Here is a 15,892-nt window from a genome sequence, read left to right on the forward strand (position 1 = left end):
AAAAATACATGCGCCTACATCTCACAGCCTTTTCTGTGCTCTACTTAAAATGAGTACTCTTGTAGTACTGGGCTCCACCGCAGGACTCTGCTGTTTTGGTGTTTAGCGTGAGATAAATCCATCAAGTGTTGGTGATCCGCTTGAATAATAAATGGAGTGCCATAAAGAAAAAAAAAATATCAAATTTTTCGATTGCCCGCACTAGTGTCAGGCATTCGCGCTCAGTGGCGGAATACCGGGTTTCACGAGGAACCAACTTTTCAACTCTTACAACTTATCAACCCTTATCAACTCTTCCCGGTTTTATTAAACCTGAATGCAAAACCACCGCAGCATTTGCTGAAGGGAGTGTGCAATGCTTTATTGATGGTTCGGATGCTTGTTTTGAGATTATTCCTTATTGAAACGTATGCCGTTCCGTGTGTTCTATAGGTAATTTCATTGAATATAGGCAGTGTTCGCTTTACTTTGCTGAACGCTTGTAGCCTCTGCCTTACGTAGGTATGAACCATTGCATTTGTTGCTTGCTTACGGGGGCATGAGCCGTTGCAGTCGTATAAGGTGACAAATGGACATGATTCTCATTGGTTAGGCGCAGAAACGCCGAAGAGTTTAAAATATAAAAGATTTTAATATATATAGTTGAACGCATGGGAAAACAAATGAATCCCCAATTTCTTCTCTGCTCGAATAATACCGGTATGATGCTGCATGAGCTAGCATACATGTATAGCAAGACACGGTTCCTTAGCCTGACACCGACAGACCCAATACTTTGTGCCTCTCTAAGTGTTACATAAGGACAAAAAGGAGAAAAGAAGCTATTCTTTGCTGGCAGACACGAGAAACATCTATAAATACGGCCGATCCAAGAAGCAGTGGGGATCATACCAGCGACGCATAATGGAACGATGCCGCGGGCAATGAGCTAGTACGAAAAGAGAAGGATGGCATCCGCGCGGTCGAGTCGGCTCTCCAGAGTTCTCCGTAACGATGTATGGCGACAATGGAACACAAGCAACAAAGCCGGTCGCATTCGCAAGTCTTATACGCTTCCCGAGTCTCAGCGGTGAATGAAGCAGCCAGCAGCACCAGGGTGCGATGTCATCAGCCAGCGTGAGGTCAATCGTTGTTGCAGAGCCGAATGCCATCTTCATTTACATCTACCGCATGGCGAAGAAAAGGACCTATTGCTGCCATAACTTACACGACTGTGACAAATGCCGAAAGAAATAGTTTTCGGGAAGGGTAGCCAGCGTAATTTGCAGTGCGTAATATGCAGTGCACAACACAAGGGCGAATGATAGTCTTTGCCCATTTTACGCATTAGAAAAATAACGTGTATACAGGTAATTACAAAGATGCGTACTATTGAACGCACCTTGTATTGTTCTCCCACATAGTCCCCACGCCGGTCAAAATATTTGTCCCATCGTAGCATTAAATTGGAGATGCCCCTATGATAGATTTCCTCCGGCTGACTGTGGTACCACCGTCGGACTGTTGTCTTGGCTTCACCGTTGCCCGTAAATCGCTGTCCTGCCAGGAACTTCTTCAGCGGACCGAAAACGTAGAAATCACTAGGGGCGAGGTACAAGCTTTATGGTGAGTGGTCAAGATTCTCCCAGTTGTTGTCAGTCAGTGGGGCACGCGGCCTCCCCGAACGATCCTTGTCATGCAAGCCTTCAGGGCCTTTTCTGAACTCACGATACCACCACCTCATACTTCTCGAAGCGAGACACCTTTCCTCATGCGTGGGCTGCATTTCCCTGTGGATTTCGATGGGCGTTCATCCCTAGCTGCATAGAAAACGAATCAGACTTCATTGCTCGTACACCGTGGATGTGTGAAGCACAACCACCATCTTTAACAACTGACATCAGTGCCGTGCCGCGGAACTACCGGCAGATAAGGCCGGGTCGGTTCAAGAGAGGTCCACCGCTTGGAATGGACAGGTTGACTTCTCATTTACAGCCGTGATGTATCAAAAAAATAGAGGCAGAGTCTTTCTTATTCGCCCTTGTATTTGGTGAAATCATTGGTAAAAAAGACCGTCAATTTGTTGGTTACAAAGTACTACCCATAAACATATGCAACTCCTTCTATCTTAGGAGAATGGAAAGTTCTGTCGAGAGGTGTTCTGGTTTAAATAATGAAGCCCTCAAGGAGTAGAGCACCTCCGCGAAAGGTGACACAGTTCAGGCAATATAGGCATAAGGCTTGGACCAATTTGTCGTCATCTTTCTCGAAGCAGTACATGCTGCTTGTTCTTCTACAGTAGTTATCTCCTTGGAGAACAGAAGCCGTACCGGCCAAAGGATAGCAGAGGTAGATTCAAGTAAGGCTTTAGCCGGTGAACGTAAATGTTGCGCTCTCGGCATCGCTTATCCGAAGGTGGTTCAAAAGGTCCTGTCAACTAATTCACAGGAGACGTTTTTGTGACCACACGCTTGGGACCCTGGTACTTCGAAAGGAGTTTGGATCAAACTCCAAGGCTGGCGACGTGAACTCAAAGACAGACTAGTGAATCAGGGGCATAGACTTCAGTAAACGCTGCAATATCATGACGGAGCTTCTGTCATTGCTGGTCTTCCGACGTAAACGTACAGGCAAGCTTTCGGCGCTCTTCCGTGTGTGCAACAGCTTCAGTCAGCTCCGTTGTGTCAGGGCGATACGGAAGGATGGTACCTAGTGCCCAGGAAAACACGTGGCTGTAAAGGAGGAACAATGGAAAAATGCGTAGTGTTCTGTGTGGCGGCATTATAAGCATACATCACGAAGGGTAGGACGTAGTACCACTTGGTCTGGTTAGATGCGACGTACATGGCTAACATGTAGCCAAGGATGCGGTTAAAGCGCTCAACTATCCCATTAGTCTGTGGGTGGTATATAGTAGTGAATTATATGGCATTGCTAAAGTAGGGCTTCTATAAAGTCAGAGAGAAAGACACGGCCTCTGCCGCTCAGCAATTCTCTGGGAGCTCCACAGGGAAGTGCGAAATTGCGCCAATGACACCAGGTAACATCACGCGCAGATGCGTTGGGCGGAGGCGAAGTATCCGCGAAACACGCAAGATAGCTTGTCGCCACAATCGCCCAGCGATTGCCGTCTGAAGTACTAGGAAGGGGCCCATAATGATGTACTCCGACGCGGTCCAAGGCGCGCCCTGGGCAAGGCAATGCCTGCAGTGGATCATCTGACGGTCGAGAGGTATTCTTGCAGTGTTGGCAAGCGAAGCAGAACCGGACATATTGCCGGAGGAATCGGTACATGCCGCGCCAGTAATAACGGAGTCGCAGGCGCGCGTATGTATTTAGCAATTCGCATACGTGCATTGCGGGTCATGGTGAAACGCGGCACATATCTTTGAACGTTGATCCCGAGGGACCACGAGTAACCATTCGCTGATGTCCTAGAGGGATAGTTATGGCGGTGTAGCAGCCCGTCATGAACAGTGAAGTGGTGTGCTTGGCGGCGCAATACATGGCCAGGAGAAGTCACTGATGGGTGTGACAGAAAAGCCAGCATAGAAACAATTCACAGACCCTTCTGCTGCTCCGGAAGCATGTCCATGGCAGTAAGGGAGGACTTGCACATTGGTACTTCCGGATAATTCGGCTGGCCTGACATAGGGAAGCGAGAGCAGGTACGCTCGTCCGCAGCGTCAGCTACTGAGGTCCATCCGCGGTACGAGCGTGGGTGACGGGTATCACTGCTCCTGTAAGGGGCGATGGCGAGCTGCTACGAGTAAGGCTTGGCGGGACGCTCCCTTCGTGGTTGTCGCCGCTGACGCTGGTGGCACGATTTCCACTCGACGAAGGGTCACTCTCGTCGCTGGTGGAACGAAAGCATCAGAAGGAAAGCCTAGTGCCGCGCAAGACGGGCTGCGTGCGACAATGGCTACGATATCACGCCAGAGTATCGCACGTCGTCGTCTCTGTGGAAAATAAACGCTGCATTGTCGCAGGTCTGTCCGCGGGTGCTGCTGTGAATCAAGCCTACGCGTCACCCACGAGCTGCCTCTTGCGATCTTCCGGTTAGCGAGGCAGACGCGCCACATGTCGCCCCCTTTGGAACCTACCGCAAGAGACAGATTGCCCGCACCAGCCAATCTATTGTGAAATGAAAACACGTATAGAGCTGCGCTCAAATTTGGCATTAGGCAGTATCGCAATCTTCGGTGAATTTTTTAATGAATGAACTACTAGAACTTTTTTACCCAGTATGAACGAAAACTGATTTGCTATGCTTGAACATTGGTAGCACATTAAAAAAGCACGAAATCACAAATTATGTCCTTAACAAACTTGACAGACCTTCTTCTCGATATCTAGTGGGACTCTTCAACTCCGCTAGAAAGAGAGCACACTTCCGACCGAATGAAAACGTGTCCCATCATTATGCTTCCAAACCAGACTGCAGCCTTACAACCTGTGACCATAAAATTTGCTCTCCGGAAAAATGTTCACATTTAGACCCCCATCTTTCCACACGAAATATCTTCCTGCAACAAAAGGAAGAAACTTGAGACCACATAATCCTCAACGACTGGTGCGTGATCTGGACTCAAGAACTCAAGCGTACCTGCCACAGTGTTCCACAAATTTTCATTTCATAAATTACCGTCACAATGCATGCCAATTGATTTGCGCTGTCACAAATACGATTTCTGATGACAAATAAATGTTCATTTCACGATTTCACAAGATTTCTCAGAAGTCATTTCAAAATGACTGTCGACAATGCGTGTAGCAGTGAATCAATATGGCGACACAATATATTACCACCTTTGAAAGAAGCTATATATATGATGTGTATACTGCAGCGGGATTCCTCTTTCAGGCTTCCGTAAAAAACACTGTGTGTCATCTAGCAGCACTGCCATGCAGCCTGCCCATGTCCTCTGACATGCATGGCGCGCCGGCGATTGCGAACACCCAGACATCTGCCATGTGGCAGCTGGGCTCTTCTCTGCGGCTTTTTCACAAGCTGCGCCACCTAACGACGGTGCTGAGAAGCCCGGGCATGGCCTCTGAGACGAGGAGCATGAAGTGCCGGTGCATGCGAACGCTGAGAATGGTTCTCCAGCTTGCCGCACAACCAGTGCCACAAACAAGGTGACCCATGAAGTCAAGAGGTTCATTAAAGTGCGGCACATACCCAGTACATTTGTAGCGCAGCATGATAAAGTGTCGGGTTGCTGTTTTTGGGGGAACAAGCGTGACTTTCGTTGGATTCCCCTAAGCACCCGATAAATTAAAAGAAAAACTTTTTGTCGTTGTAGAGTGGCATACACCTACTTGCACAAACACAATGACCCAAGTTGGGATCAAATAGGTTCAGTGAACACCAGCACACACCGAATGACACAGACTCAGTTTCCCAAGATGGTGTCAAAGAGTTTCATTGGAGACCATTACATATCCAGTTCCACATTAGGGCGGAAATCATTAGCCTGCGCACGTGTCGGATCCAGGCCCCGACGGAGTGACTCACACGATGCTCACAAACTTAGACGAAGCAGTAATCTCGGCGTTCACGAAATATATGAAGGAGTGCTGGGAGAATGGCAAACTTCGAAAGCAGTGGAAGAGTGCACAAGTTGTCGTGATTTCCGATCCTGATTGCAACCTTTCGTTGGAAAATCTAAGAACGATCTCCCTTAGCTCGTGCGTAGGCGAATGATGAAATACGCCGTACTAACAAGACTGAATAATTACATGGATGACAGGGGTCTGTTTGCAGTCACCATGATTGGATTCAGGCCCAAGGTCTCCACCCAGGACATCATGATTCACAGGAAGCATGAGATCCTGGAGCGGCAAGGCACAGAAGCCATCTTGGTCTTTGACCTGAACGATACTTTGAGCATGTCACGCAAGGTATTGGTAGAGAACCTCCAAATGTTAGTGGTGGGGCCGAGGACCTACGACTACATTAAATACTTTCAGACTGTGCTGAACTAATTGTACTAAGAGCAATTAAGTCAGACGAAGTAGAGCTGGGAAGCAAGGATACACCACAAAGCTCACTCTCCTCGACCTTATAGAGCATAGCGCTAATTGGGCTAACAGAGAAATTACATAAGATTGAAGGGCTGACGCACACACTCCACGCAGATGACATCACACTACGGATAGTTCAAGGTAACGAGGGCGAAATGGAGGAAACACTCCAAGACGCAATTGATGAGGTAGAGGCATGCCTAACGGTGAGAGGACTCAAGTGATCACCACAGAAACGTGAGCTATTGATCTCTCGAGGCCAAAAAAGGCACAAAGTCTGACACCCACCCCAAATAAGGCTAGTGGCTGACGGTAGCCCCATACCAACCGTAGAGTCAATCAGGGTGCTGGGCCTACGCATACACGAGCGAAATCTCTATGCCGAAAACATTATGGCAGTAGAGGACATTGCGCAACAGATAAGCTGTCTAATTATGCTGATTGCAAATAAGCATTACGGAGTGAAGGAGACCAATGTGATCAGATTAGTGCAGGCCTTCGTAATTAGTATACTCGTGTATGTGGCTCCGTATCTGAAGCCGTACTCTTCCAGAAAGGCTAAGATCAAGAGCATAATCAGGAGAACATAGCAGCAAGCAATTGGGATTCCAATTACGGCAGCAACTAAGAAGGCTTTAGCAATCGGACTCCACAACACGCTCGATGAGTTCATCGAAGCATCCACAATATCGCAGTACATGAGACTCACACAAAGCCCGACTAGGACTAGGAATAGAGTATGAGGCGCACCACATCGTAAAGGTGGACAAACCTCAGTGATAAAGAGAGGGTCTCAGGATCCCACCCCTACCAATCAAGCTGCACCCCACTCACCATAAAGAATTGTGAAGTTTGAAGTTTGTTTATTTTCGGACAGTCATGTACAGATCTTCCGCGGACGCTGGCGAGAAGACAAATAAATGCCTGACAAAGCCCGAGCTACCCATAAGGACAAACACTCAGTGAGAATAACAAAAAACAGAACAGTAAAAAAGCGGTAATTCACAGTTTAAAAAGTTAAACAGTTGTGGAAACCACATGTAACTGCAAGAGAAAAGACAGGGAATGCGGGAGATGGAAATTCAAGACGATGAGCAAAACGTGAACAAGGTGAACAAGGAGCCAACGTTTCGACAAGTGGACTTTTCTTCAAGGCGACATATGCTTTCCTTGCCACATTATATATAGGTGGGGTTCTTCTTAAGGAAAGAGGGTGTGAGGCGGGAGGACGCGTCCTCCCGCCTCACACTTTTTCCTCTTTTCTCGTTTCCACGTCCTCCCGCCTCGCACACTCTCCCCTTTAGAAGAACCCCACCTATACACCTCGTTTCGGCGTCCTCCCGCCTCACACCCACTTCCCTCTAGAAGAACCCCACCTTATATACTGTGGCGAGGAAAGCATATGTCGCCTTGAAGAAGACAAGTCGACTTGTCGAAACGTTGGCACCTGCATTCACCTTGTTCACGTTTTGCTCATCGTCATATAACTGCAAGGATACACAATATATTTAAAATATGATGACTTCAAGAATAACTAGACGATCTAATGGACAATATTGAAAACATGACAGCTACAATTTCAAAACAAAGGTGATCATTTGCCTACCCAGTCCGTCCCTACTGAAATTATAATAGGTAGGTATGCATTTTTTTTTCAGGGCATGGACAGATGCGTTCTTTCGATAATTGACAATACGTTGGGATGTTTGTGTAAGAAAGCTGATATTAAGCAATCAAGCTTCTGGGTGCCGTACTTTGTGCCGAGCTTTTCCTTTTTATAAAACGTATGTCGAATGTCGTGGCAGTGTTCTCTTCGAAGGTATTTATTTACAAAACCGGATGGATCAGATACATCTTGGCTATATGTTAAAGTAGCTATATTATTATTGAGTATATTACCAAAAGTCAGAATTTGTTGCTTTTAAGTATTGTAGCTGTGTTAAAATGGCATGGTTCACCTTCGATAATACGTAATACTCTTTTTTGGAGCACAAGTATACTTTCCGCGTTAGTCTTTGTTGTGGTACCCCACACAAGTAGACAGTAATGAATGTCTCAGCGGATCAAAGTGTATTACAGCTCTTTCTTTAACGACGCTAGAATCAAGCTTCGAAATTTACATGTAATAGCAATCCCTCGAGGCACATTTACACGGACAATATTTGTATGCATAGAGCAATCTAGGTATTCGTTCAAAAGTATACCAAGAAATTTGTAATTATGTAACTCGGCCGATTACTTGATTACGAAAATGAATAAAGTTCTCGTAAGAAGCTGGCTTATTACGAGGTCTAAATATAACATATTTTTTTGGCTTAATTCTAAGGTGTTTATTTTAACCCATTGTGACAGTTCCTGCAGCCCATCGTTAACCTGCTCATGTAATGGTTTTGATTCCCTGCCGGAAAAGAAAGCGCTGGTGTCGTCTGCATATAAGGTTAAATGTGGCATGTGTGGTACAGTTACAATATCATTGACATAAGCAAGAAAAAGAAGCGGCCCAAGAACTGATCCCTGTGGAACGCCGCATGTTATATGCCCCATCATTGGTTTGAAGTTATTAATGGCAGTGTATTGAAGGTGGTGATATTTAAGGTAGCTTTTAACGAGATCTAAAGCTACTCCTCTAATTCCATGTTTATACAGTTTGTCTAATAATATGTTTTGCTTTACCGAATCAAAGGCTTTACGGAAATCAAGGGGCAAGCCTAAAGTGAACAGTTCGTGCTCGAAGTTGTCAATAATTTTTTCTTTGGTTTCTAGTAGGGCCGCTTCAGTAGATCCTTCAAGAGAGACGGGAAGCAAGGGTGAAGCATATAGAATGCAAATATGGCCTCATGCAGAACGAGGTTTATGTCGACGCTGCAGAGCACAGAGACAACATGGCAATGGCTGCTATTGCAGTGGAAGTTGACGGGGAGCCTCCGGTTAGCGGTACTGTGGCGACAGACGACTCAGAAGTAGCAGAACAAGAAGTCATTGCGATGGCAATTGTGTCTACTGATTCCAGAGTCACTATCAACGACTATAAGAGCGTCGTACGCAGCTTGGCCAGAGGACGAATATCCCCACAAGCACGAAGAATCCTAAGGACCAACTACAATTATCCAACAATACAAATTATATGGGCGCCAGCGCACTCCTTTCCCGGGAATAAGGTGGCTTATCACGTAGTTCGACGTCTCCAATCACTCTTCGACTCAAGTCGAACAGTGACAGCTGCTGACCTGTAGCGAAATCTCCCCTCCACACACACATACACACACAGACGTGACTCGCCAAGAAGCAAGCGGTGGGCAGGCGTCTCCTACAACCAAAAACCTACCTGAACCCGTTAAGCTACAGCTAATGCTTCCCGGGTCAATATCCATAATTATGTAACTTTCGCACTTAAAAAGCCAACTTCGATAATACGATCGAGCCTGCCCATTGAAAAGCTAGGCAACATGACCAAGCACCGAGTAGTGGCTGACCACGCTTCTCAGCTCGGACCCAGAGAGGTACAGATCGTTCAGCTCGCTGAAAACTCCACCCGGACCCAAAGCCTCCAGGCTGCCGACTAGGCTCGGGGCCGCAAGGCCTCCTAAAAATGTGGACAATAAAAATGTTATTCCTCCTCACTTTTACAGCGAAACACACCACGCTTCTCTGGAAGCAAACAAAACTTCCACCAGCGGGCTGTGTTTTCGCGTCGATACCTTAACAACACGACCACGCCACAGGATGCACCAATGACGTTGCCAGATGCGGTGGCACAAGCGGGGTTCGAGCGTCCGCAGAATTGCTAGCGCACATGTTCTTGCAATCAAATTTGCTCTGGTCCGGCGCTTGTGCTTGAACTGCACGAACTGCAAGCTTTTGCGCGTTTGCAGAGACGTCTTTGCTATGACGCTTATGTTTTCTACATAGCTGCCGTGCTGACGTTCAGTTTCTGTTGTCTGCTTTTTAACGCCATAGGTTTCACGGCCCCGTGTTGCAGAAAATCTGATGTCCGACGTCGATTCGGCGAACAAGATTTTCGAACCACCCATACCTACGCCGCCCATGTCACACAAGTAAGCTACGCAACTAATTGAATTTCTCAAGCCAAAATACGTAGAAAAATCATAAAGTACGGCTTACACACACCCTACAGACATGATAGCGCCACATTATGGCTTATCTATACGAGAAAACATTCTTCTCTTACGCGAAAACTCAAAGAAACCCTTTTTCAGCGTTTATACCAATCACTGAGCCGCCGCGGCGTTCGACAATTGCGCGCACCTGCGCGCAAATGGCGGATGCCGCGGCAAAGTATCTCGGGGGCCATGTTGCGGCGCGCCCGGTGTCTTGCAATACCTCCAGATGGCGCTCGCCTCCACCACATCGCGGCCAACGGAAGAGGCTGCGTTTCTACCAGAAAGCCTGCTGTTGTGCCAGTTGTTGCGAGATGGTTGAAGGCATTCCAATTGCGCAGGGGTTGCAGAGAGCAAAGCCATCGTCTTGCTCGCCAGGCATTCTCTTCCTGCCCAGCGGTTGCCACCACTGGCCAGGCGTGATTTGCCGGGCCATGGAGGAGCTGTTAGGATCGGTCTGCAGCTATTTCAGCCCGCTGCAGGTGCGTCCATCGATCCGGTGTGGTGGCGCCCTTCAGAGAACCAGCCAGGACAGCGCCTACCAACCGTGAACTTCCTTTGGAGAAATACGGACTACGGAAGCTCTGGAATTTAGGGGTGTCGGCTGGTTTCGGGCGTGACCGCCTGACTACAGGGACGCAGGACAATGGATACCACGACGACTGCGCTGCAAAGGTCGTCTGCCCTCGGAGAAAGCACTGAAACCTGTGCGGCATGTGTGTGTGTAAAACCCCTACCCCCTTCTCTCAAAGGCGACCACGAGGACTTTCTACGATGACGTCGAATGGAGTGGTTATAAGCGGCTGTTGTTGGCTGCTAGGGTGTGCTCGTCGTCGTGCTCTGTGCTCGTCAATGTACTCGTGAGCTGTGTGCTCTTTTGCTGTATGATTCATCTTGCGGGCTCCATTTGGGAGCCACGCTAGACTGTCGATGTATGTCTTGTTTAAACTGTAAGTAATGTAAATAAATCCTGCTCGCCTAGTCCTGTCGCCCCAAGTTCCTCCGATCGTCCTACAAGCCCGACTCCAAATCTTACATCTGGTTGACAGCGATGGGATCGACCTACAAATCCTACAGTGCGTAGAATATAGATGTAATAGAAGAATGGCCAGGGAAATAAAGTGTACTATGGACTCGAAAAATACATTCTGAAGGAATGACGATATACTAAAATGAATCAGAGGCGAACGTTTGGTAGAAGTACTGCTGCCTTGACAGAGTCCTTGAAACGCACGGGCTTGGAGACATGTGCTATACAAAACAACTATCGCAGCGGCATCCTCTGGAAAGAGGATGTGTTACGAAATTATGGGGCAAATAACATGTAAGACATCATGCAAGAAACCAAGGAATGTTCAGGTGTCAAGAAACAGTTCTGGAGCAAGAAACATGACAGGTTGAAGAGGAATGTGCTTCCGGTATGCTACAGGAATGTGTTTATCGCAGCTTCTGCTTCCCGACCCTCCAGGAGGTGATGAATGACGGTCAGCCTCACATCACATGTACTGTAAGTTGGAGGTTCGTTACCAGTCAGTAAAAAACGGAGGGTGTCATATGTGTGTCCTATTGTGAGTCGACAGAATAGGAGATCAGTTCGTGGTGTTTTTGTTGCTAAGTCCATGAACCTAACTGTGCCTTCATCACGTGAACCTTATTGTTCGTTTCAGTGACCCACAAGTGTTGCCAGTGGCTTCGCAGTTTCTTTCGTACGAAAGGCTTGAGATCTCTGGAAAGAGTAGTAGCGGCAAGATTAGTACCTTGTGATGCTATTGACGCGGTGATATTGCGGGAAAGCACATTACCGCCAATTCGTTGGAGCCCAGCAACCCAACATATTATTACGTGACTACGAGATGAACAAATGTTTTACCAGAGTGAATAAAGCTCAACAAAGCGGGGATTTTATGTTTTGTAAAAAATTGAGCTCTTTTACAACACTTAACGCATCAGTGAATATTACTGCATTCTCTAGTTTTAGCTTCTGTATATTTTTCACCGCAAACAGTACTGCATAGTTCTGCAGTAAAGATACGTCTTTGGATTTTCAATTTGTCAGAATCAGAGAAAGAGGGGCCAACAGCCACGAATAATACGCCAGCATGCGACCTTGATATGTCGGTGTACAATTCATAGCAAGACTACTTTGATTGATGTTCAAGGAACTGCATTCGAATTTCAACCACTGGAATGTGCTTTGTCACTTGAACAAGACATATACGACCTTCTGTCACCTGGCACTCCCAAGGCGGTAACAGCATAGTTGGAGGCATTAGAAAATGTTCCGCGACTGGGGACATTAAAAACATGGCTAAGATCCCTCACACGCAGTGAGAAAGGGTGTCTCACAGAAGGTTGATTATAAAGAATTGCAGCATACAGCCAGATCATTATTGGTCTTAAAACACGGATTTTCTTGTTTAGAGAGTACTTTAAGAAAGTATGTCAATCTTATGTATGTTCCCTGCAGAGGGAGTGTCCATTCATTCGTTTCTATGTACAGACATTCAGTAGGGCTAGGTCTGAAAGGGCCAGTGGCCAGGGGGATAGCTAGATGATGAATGGGATCCAACATTTTCTGCGCGCTCGGGGCGGCAGAGTGGTATACAACAGCACCAGAGTCCAATCGTGATCGAATGAGGCTCTTGTAAAGGTTCATTAAACACTTCTTGTTGTTGCCCCATATTGTGGGAGAAAAACGTTTCAGTGAGTTCATAGTATTTAGGCATTTCGCCTTGAGATATTTTTGTCTGTGGAACGAAGGTAAGTTTTGTGTCAAGTATAATGCCTGAAAAGGTGTGGTCTTTGTTGACAGGTATCTGTTGTCCATACACTTGTACACGTGGATCTGGAACCAGGCCTCTCTTTCTTGCAAAAATAACACAAGAACTTTTGTGGGGGTTAAATTAAAGCAGTTTTTAACAAACCACTTAGGCATCTTCTTCAGGACCTGCTATTCTTGTATTTCGCACATTGCAAGGTTACCGGATTTGAAACATATTTGTATGTCGTCTACGTAGATGGAATAAAGAATAGGTGATGGTAATGAAGCACGGAGCGTGTTCACATTAACAATAAAGAGGGTGCAGCTGAGAACGCCTCCCTGAAGTACACTAGTTTCTTGTATAAACGGACGTAATAATACATTGGCGATTCTGACGCGAAAGGTACGGTTAGACAAATAGATTTCTATTATGTTTAGCATATTTCCAAGGATGACAATTCCTGACAAGTGTCTCAAGATTTCGCAACACCACGTTGTGTCGTATGCCTTCTCGATATCGAGGGATAGCGATAAGAAAAACTGTTTATGTACAAATGCGTCATGGATATTTCCTTTGATGCGCACAAGATTATCAGCTGTGGACCGCCCTTCTCTGAAGCAACACTGATAGGAATCAAGCATTTTGTTCAGTACAAGGAAATGTATAATTCCACGATTGATATTTTGTTCAAGAGCTTACAAAGACAGCTTGTGAGAGCTATCGAGCGGTAACTTGTCGCCGAGAAAGGGCCTTTACCCTGCTTCTAAACAGGGACAGCAATCACTTTTTTCCATGAAGATGGAAAGTACCCGGCCACCCAAATGGTGTTTTAAAGTGCGAGTAGTGTCAGCTGTGTATCAGTCTGTACGTTCTTAATCATGTCATACTTGACTCTGTCAGGTCCCGGTGCAGAGCTCTTGAATGCAATCAAGGCTCTCAACTCGGCAATACTGAAACAACGGTTATACCATTCGTCTTGTCGGCATTTACGTACGAGTGGCTTACGTTCTTCTATCTTTTTTCTATTTCAGGAAGGATGATGTATAATCAAATGAGCTTGACACACGCTCAAAGTGCTCCACAATAACGTCTGCCTGGTCTTGCAAGGTATTCCTTCGTCATTCACCAGAGGCAGTGGATGGATTTGTTGCCCATTTGGCTTTCTTAAGCTATTCCGCACTTTCGCCTCCTGTGTGTATTAATTTACGCCCGAGAGGAACCTCATCCAGCTTTCTCTTTTCGCTTGACGACGTGTCTGCCTTCCCTGGGGTCTGCACTTAACGATGCACCTAATCAGTATAATGCGTTATTATGCCTCTTTCACTCATCTCTACAGTCTTCGTTCCACCAGCGAACAGGTCTTTTAAGTGAACCACCACTTGTTTGGGGAATAAAGGTTTCGGCTGCATCAATATAAAAGCAGTGAAATTTACGACACATCATCTATACTGATTTCCTTATAATATGTAATGGTAAATAAGCTGTTTCTTTCAAATGCTGCCAGTGAGCCGGGGCTAATTTACATTGAGGAGTATGGGGAGTGTTGCTACGCTGCCTTATTAAGTTGAAAGTTACAGGGAAGAGGTCACTTACGAAAGGATTGTTGACGACATTCCATTCTATGTCAGTCAGAAGAGAAGCACAGCCACTTGCTAGATCTATCGACGAATATGAGTTTTGTTGGTCGTTGCAATAGAGCGGCTGCTTATTATTAGGCAGGCATGCACCAAATGTCTAAAAAAGTTTTCGAAACGTCGATCACTTGTGTCACAACAGGCATCTTCCCCCATCGTCTTGGTGCTAATATGCCCCACGAATATGTAGCACTCGAGAACCTGATCAGTGAGGCTATAGAAGTAGGCTTTCCCGAGGTGTCGATTGGGAGAAATATAAATAGAACATAGGATTACCAGCTTACTGGAATGAGTGGCTTAACTGACACTGTCTCAAGGGGCGTCTGACGGGCGACATGTTGACTTGTCAGCAACTATTGCTATACCGCCAGATTAGGCGTTCGCCTGGTAACGATCATTACGATAGACTGTGTATTGACGAAGGAAGTTTGTGTGTGTGGCTTTTAGACGTGTTTCTTGAACACAAATCAACCTCGGAGCATGCTTATGTAGGAGTTCTCTAATATCGTGGAGGTTATGAAAAAACCTTTTCACATCACAATGTAGCATTTGTATCTCAATTATAAGAAAAGTGTTTGTGCTGTGTGTTTAAGAGACGGAGATTGGCTCACAGGCATTTTCCAGGCTCCGCGAGGCGAGATTTGTCTTTTTTAGGGTGGCCGAGAGAATATCGTCTCTCCTTGGGCGATATATTCTATAGTTAGTCAATATATTCTACAAAATCTGAAGATCCTCTTGCAGGAACATCACACTGCCTGAATGGTTTCTAGCAACAGACCCTGACATACATTAACGGGAACACTACACACGACACTCCACTGGGCTATATACTATAAAGAAATAGTGAAAGTGGTAGCCATGCTAAAGCGAGAATAATTTACTTGCGTGCGCCGCGCCCCTGCCCATTAAGTACACGGCAGCTTGTGACGTTGAAACTGAAAGTGTAATATAATCCGTGGTTGCATGAGTCATGTGGCTGCCGTGCTCATCCACCAATTTTTATGCTACAAAACGTGGTGCAGAGCACGAACTCACGCGTTACCACGAAGCCAAGGGACGAAAAATTTTGGCGATGGCAAAAGAATATGAACGTATTCTTGCGTGTACTCGTGTGAGAGTTGAAACCGGTGCAGGCAACCTAACCAGGAAGTGACTAACTTGAAAGAATTTTCAGTCATTTTTTCGATAATTTTCTTGCACCGGACTGTTTCTTTTTCTAATAACATGATTTCATAAGAAAGGTCTGAGCCATTGGGTGGCACATACGGCTCCTCGTTTTACGGCAAACAAAAATAGCGAAACGTACCAAAAAACAATGAATGCAGTCAAAAAACGTGAACATATCTGTACACCAGTGCTGGAAGCCACTGAC

At 46.2% G+C, this 15,892-nt stretch overlaps 1 long non-coding RNA gene across 1 annotated transcript in view; it reads left to right on the forward strand.

The window, feature by feature from the left end:
• Positions 1-14,145, forward strand: part of LOC129388335 (uncharacterized) — a 57,700-nt gene extending 43,555 nt beyond the window's left edge. The window contains exon 3 of the long non-coding RNA XR_008615309.2: positions 13,918-14,145. This is a non-coding gene — a long non-coding RNA (uncharacterized lncRNA). The remainder of the gene's footprint in view (positions 1-13,917) is intronic.
• The last annotated feature ends 1,747 nt before the right edge of the window (positions 14,146-15,892 follow it).

Source organism: Dermacentor andersoni, chromosome 10, assembly GCF_023375885.2.
Source record: "Dermacentor andersoni chromosome 10, qqDerAnde1_hic_scaffold, whole genome shotgun sequence".
NCBI classification, from domain to species: domain Eukaryota; kingdom Metazoa; phylum Arthropoda; class Arachnida; order Ixodida; family Ixodidae; genus Dermacentor; species Dermacentor andersoni.